We start from the raw sequence: 6,579 nt of genomic DNA on the forward strand, positions 1-6,579 counted from the left end.
AAAATTCTTTCGGAACAGTTTTATGAGGTATTAGCACACCATCCTCTTCGTGTGCTAGTATGAGCTTCATCGGAGTAGTAATACCTATGTTCAGAATCCCGATATATTTTCTATTAGCGGTGCAGAGGAACAACAACATATGCCTCTTCCATAGGCCAAAGTGTTCTTTGCTGAACGGTGGGATTTTAATGCTACTGATCTTTTGTGTACTCATGTTTAAGGATTTGAAGTGAATAGTGTTTGGATGAGATTTGGAATTTTGAAAGAAAAATATTATAAATCTGAATTAATTTTTGGAATAAAATTAATTCGAATAAAAAATATTTGGACGTTACAGAGTGTGTATAGGATCTAATACGGTAAATTAGTATCAACCACTCTGATGCCAATCGTTAGGTCCTGAAACGATTGTAGAAGGGGGGGGGGGTTGAATACAATCGGCACTAAAAATCGCGGCGGAATAATCTGATTTGAGTTTAACTTGATAATCAGATTTTAATTAATTAATATAACAATGTGTAAGTCGTTATATAATTAATATGGTTCAGTTTTAAAGTCCAGTAGTTCGTAGAATATATTCGACATCAAGTATTCTAACTTAGCGGTTTAAAACAACCGAGTGATCAAAGCACAGTAAAGTGTGGATTTAACGAAAAGCAAGTTTAGCACAACTTGAAAGCTTTATAATACTTTGAACAAGAACAAATGAAGGGGGAAGGCTATATTTATAGGCAAAACCCGTGAACTACTAAGACAATCTTGGCAAAGACAATCTAGAACTTGCTAAGACAATCTGGCACTTTGTCTTGATGATTTAAGCAAGGTAAGACAATCTTAGAGATTGTTTATAGCTAGTAAGACAATGGAAACCATGGGCAAGACAATCTGAGAGATTGTCTATTTCGGTAAGACAATCTCTTGAATTGTCTTGCAAGGCACTCGGCAAGACAATCTCAGGGATTGTCTTGCCAGCTTTATTCGGCAAGACAATCTTTTGAATTGTCTTGCCGAGTATTAAATGAGTAAGACAATGATTTTCTTTATAGATAATTAATTAATTAATATTCACTTAATTATATTATATGCATAACTTCATAAATTAAATTAATTCGAGATAAAATCAATTTAATAAATGAATTACACATCCAACATAATTATTCTGAGAAGTGAAATAATTAATTAAATAATCATTTAAATCCTTTTCTTCAGCAGCAGAGTCTTAAGTCTTCTTTCAACAATTACGATCTTCGACTTGATTAAACGACCACCTTCTTTTAACATAGAATATTTAATCTGATAAGCTGATACACATATGTACTGTCTAGTTCATCTGTAACTAGCTGAATCAAATATTCCTTGTCAATTAAACAATTAAGTTGTGGCTTGTTCGTCGATTCTTCGTCTTCTGAGTTCTTCTTCATTTGTAGACACAATATGAAATCTTCTGAATAAATAAAGTATTTAAACTTTATACCTTCTGATCTTATGGACGTGCTACAAAAGATTATTTGTACACTGAGGCTTGAACATATTAATGAACTTCTTCCAGTGGTTTGCAGCAACATCCTGAAATTCTTCTGACATAAAATATTCAATGAATCATTTGACATTCTTCGTACAGATTTCGATTAAAAGTACTTGCTATTTACTTGCTTTCTCATCAGAGTTGAGTTGATACCTCTTAATTACAAATAGGCTTAACATATGCCTTTCAAAAATGGTATATCGATGATCTGCAACAATGAATAAAATCTGAAGAACCCTTACTTTGTTATCCATGAGAAGCATGTTGAACGATTTAAACACCACTCCTGTTCTAGTTGATCCCCTCCAAATACTGAGCACCCTACCAGGAACTTTCCAATCATACTACCCATTTTTCAGATCTTTGAAGCTATCAATTTTTTCAAAGACATTTTCAAATGGGGAGTTGATTTTTGACACAAAACAGATGGATCCAAATATATAGGAGCACAATATAGTGGGAGGTGATAAGTAAATATATTCACAGCTGACCAAACAACAACATTCTGGGCAAGTCCATAAAAATGGATGTCATATGTGTAATTTAGTCATCAATGAAAACAGATACAACAACACAATGTGTCTACATCTCAACATGAAATTGAATTAATACTACAACAAAAATATGAAAGTAAAAGTTCCCAAATTAAAGATATAAATGATACCAAATAGATTTTACATCAATAAGGAGTGCAGATATCAAAAGCCAAACCTGGTCAATAAAGACAGGCTACAGATAAAGATTCTTTAGGTTGTGTCATAGTTTAAAATATTCAAACATCCAATACTTGCAATGTTACTAAATTAACAACTACAATAGAGAAAATTCCAGCAGCACATCCAGATCATTCAAAAAACTACTTCATCCATGATTATCCCAAACCTGCAAGAAGTTAATCACAACACATTAGAATTTGGATGTGATTATAAGAGAACACAAATTTGAACCATCAGTTTATGGACAAATAAACGTGAATACCTTCTCAATTTTAACAATCTTATACTTTCCAATTGGAACATTGTCTTCTATCTCAAAACCCCCTCATTCTCTTTTCTCCCTAGACCGTGCTTTGTTACTTGACTTGGCAGTAGGTGGACTACTTTTCACTGATGAACTTGGTATAGTTATCTCGAATGTGGCAAATTTGGTTAATTGTTCCTATGAAGTTAATAATTAGAACATATTTTTGGTGTTAAGAATGTTACCAGAGGAGCTGATATTTCCTCAGCTGGATTAGTTTGAACTTTAGTGGGACTATGATTCCTGGGGGCCGTTCACCTTTAACGCATGGTAAATATTAGAGGTCTTGTCCAAATTTCTCTCTGAAATTTTTAAAGTTAGGGAGAATTCTTTTTGCTCAAAATCTTTAAGCACTTTTGGAAACTTGACTTCACTTTGATCCTGTAAGATGAAAAGAAAATGTCAATTATACAGAGTAGGTAGTGTATTATATGAAACAATAAAATGTTTTCTTACATATTCTTCTTCATTCTCGAGATCAAAAGTATTTTTTCCAATAATACGTTGAATCTCATCATCGGTAAAATAACAGCGAGGACACCAATACTGTCAGTGCAATATAGTTGCTAAACGAAACCTATAAATTTGTGCATGTTATATAATTTTATGACTGATAGAAATAACAGTACTGAATTTTGTGCATTAATCCAAATTAAGCTATACCTTTTGTCCGGAAAAGGAATACTTCTGGAACAAATAACACACTTATACCTTCCTTCAACTATGTTCACCTCTTCTCCACATGTTTTACAGACATTGTCACACCAGTTACTCTTCTGGTCAACCTTCTTCACTGTGATTATGCATTGAACCTGTTTCTGCTGTTTATTAAAAAAACCATGGTCATATGTTGGTAGTCATAGTAAAGATGGCAGACAGATAGATTATACCTCTTTGTATTCATTTCCCAGTTTCTTAATTTCTGCAATCGTGAAGCTGGGGACAACAGCTTCTTCACATTCATCAGTTATAATAACAGCTTTATTACGATCCAATAATCTGTTCTCATAAAGGTTTGAGAAAAAGGGTCAAATTCCAAAATCAAGAGAAGCCAGCGGTGAGTTCATAATATTTGAAGTCAATACATTACAAGTTGGTTACGAAATTATATAGACAACTTACGACTTCTTCAAAGCTTTAATACTGTGGTGAGAAACATTAAAGTAAAATCTAGTGGGTTTTATATCAAATTGGCCACCCATTACGTCAAAATGTCTCACTTTACCCACTCATCTCATCGGGGACTCGTTTAAGCCACCGTAAACAAGATATATATCATTTTACCCACAATACTATTCATACAGTTTTATTTAATCATTTAACAAAAATTAACCATTTGTTTTTTTGCTACAAAACGACCTCGAGTACCTTCATAATTGTCTATAGTATTTATCAAAATAATTTGGAAATTAATAAAGCAACATTGCTATTTATTAAAAAAATATTTAGTAATAAATGTATAATTATGTAATCACCCTAAGTATGTTGCTTTAGAAATTTCTAAATTATTTTGATAAATAATAGAGACAATTATGAAGGTACTCGAGGTGGTTTTTTAGTAAAAAAACAAACGGTTAATTTTTTATAAATGATTAAGTAAATAGGTATAAATAGGGATGCGAGTAAAATGATATATATTTGGTTTATAGTGGCTTAAACGAGTCCCCGATGAGATGGGTGGGTAAAGTGAGACATTTTGACGTAATGGGTGACCAGTTTGATGTATAACCCAAAATCTAGTAGCTGGATAGTTGTTCAAGCAAGGGGAACCTGTGCAACAGAGTTGAGAATATAAAATTGTACGAGTTTCTATGGCCATAAATTAAAATTGTAGTGCAAAAAAGGGAACTAATACCTTCATGTTCATTGGCTTTTGCGCTCACTATTACAACAATCACTTGTGCAGAAATATTATCTTTCAAGGCTTTCTCAAACTCTTCACCAAATTGGTTGAAGAATGTGACATTAAGTGAAGTCCTACAAAGTATAAAAAAATGTATAGTTAAGTGTGATTAGAATAAGGTATGTTGTCGTAATGTGAATTTGGTACTTTGTTAAATTAAATTATACCTCCCATCAGTTATTCGGAAACGAATATGTGACTTTTTGTCATCATCCTTGTTCCTATTACACTCGATATTTGTGTTTTCTATTTCACCAACAACATCTAAAGATAAACAAACAACATGGTCAACTTAAAGGATTCTACCAAAGCAACATGGTGTATTAAATAGCCGTATCAACTGTTGTGTAATAATTTTATGTTTATAGAAGATTATTACCAACTAAGAATCGAGCATCAGCAACACATTGGGCCACATCTGAGAGCTTAATTAGATCAAAATCATATGGAGCAATCTTTGTAACATTATCAATCAGAAGTTTAAGTTTTGTATGGTTTGCAAAGTAGATGTGTTTGTTAAACCTCACATCACGATTTCTGTCCTCTTTAGTATACGCTCTTACATGAAAGTTTGATAGAGTGTAAATGCAGCCTTCTTTCAATGAATCTTTGAAAAAATCACATATCTTGGCATTCTGAAAAGCATGAATCCTTGCATTCTACATTTGACAGAATAGAGTTTTGCATATAAAAGGTCGATTATTGACAATAAATGGAGGTAGGTTTACTGAACCAGTAATAAATTGAGCAAATCTCACCGAATCATCAATAAATATGACATTGAAGCCCCGAAAATCTTGAGTCTCTCTATTTATGCCTATCCAAACTGCCTGAGCCCTAACACGTATAGTCCACTCCGTCCTCTGAGGTCTGAGATGCTCAACTTTATCATATCGGTTGAGGATCTTTGAGTTTGACATCCTATCATAGGAAAAATGGTTAAAACCATGACCTGTGAGTAATGTAGATGAAAGTAGTTGAATTAAAAAGGAAGGAATAAATGATACCTTCTTCACTTCGGCAGGGGGTTCTTGAAATGGAGAGAGAATGGATAGGGTTTGGATGGTTGGGAAGCTCATGCTGATCTAATTATCTTACAGCTGTAGTTTTGGACATACATGAAAAGGAATATTTGTTTATTTCAATGAGAAGAATATTCTGTGAATATGCTATTTAATGTTCTTTATACTTTTTTTGGCGTCATAGAAATTGTGAACCAAAACTAATTTAAATTACGTTAAACATAATGTAAATGCTGTGGAGAAAAAGTAATTTTAAGTATTTAGTTTCACTTAGTGCCTACCTTGGTAACTATAATCTCAATATATATTTTTAAACTAACTGAGTAAAAGTACAAATGATCTAATTATATTACTCCCTCCGTCCCATAATAAACGTCCTCTTTTTTTTCAAGTTTTTTTCACGCATTTCCAAGCTTATAAAAAACATACTTGTAGATATTATTTTTCTTATTTTTTGTTTTGTATAAAAATAGGAAGTTCAAATTTTAATACAAAATAAAAAATATGAGAAAATAATGTCTACAATTATGTTTTTTTTAAGCTTGAAAATGCGTAAAAAAAACTTGAAAAAAAAGAGGACGTTTATTATGGGACGGAGGGAGTATGAAATTATAGTTAAAAGGAAATCTCGGGCCTGGATCTTACTTTCTAAATATATTTATTTTTTTGTAAAGAAGTGTATATTTTCATTTTATGCTATTAAACGGAATGAATGTCTGAGAGGGCGCAAATGAGAAATACACAAAAATATATATATGATAATTCGAGAAAGGAAACTACCAGTACAAATTACTTAATGTAGGGAGGAATAAACAATTTATATTTTTATATAATATTTAAAAAGAGATCTCGGGCCTGAATGATACTTTTTAAATATATCCTATTTTTGGTCAAAATATCCATCTTCCATCTGTATGCGACTAAAAGGAACCAATTTCAATTAAGGAAATAATGAAAAAATAATAAGTCAATAAAGGAAACCATTGGTTGAAAGGTTCCATTTAAATAATATTTGAAAGGGTATTTCTCGCCTGGCGGATATCTTCTCCATATAATTTGTAGTTTGTAAATAAAGATATATTTGATGAACATGCGATTGAATGGAACCA

General features: G+C 32.1%; 1 long non-coding RNA gene across 1 annotated transcript; it reads right to left on the minus strand.

Annotated features, from left to right (window-relative positions):
* Nucleotides 1-4,257: 4,257 nt before the first annotated feature.
* On the minus strand, nucleotides 4,258-5,540 carry LOC108218207 (uncharacterized). The gene is made up of 3 exons (XR_010291092.1): nucleotides 5,456-5,540; nucleotides 4,616-5,369; nucleotides 4,258-4,522 (listed from the first exon to the last, which is right to left on the minus strand). It is a non-coding gene; the product is annotated as an uncharacterized LOC108218207 (long non-coding RNA).
* Between the last annotated feature and the right edge of the window lie 1,039 nt (nucleotides 5,541-6,579).

The sequence above is a fragment of the Daucus carota genome, chromosome 4 (assembly GCF_001625215.2).
Source record: "Daucus carota subsp. sativus chromosome 4, DH1 v3.0, whole genome shotgun sequence".
Lineage (NCBI taxonomy): Eukaryota > Viridiplantae > Streptophyta > Magnoliopsida > Apiales > Apiaceae > Daucus > Daucus carota.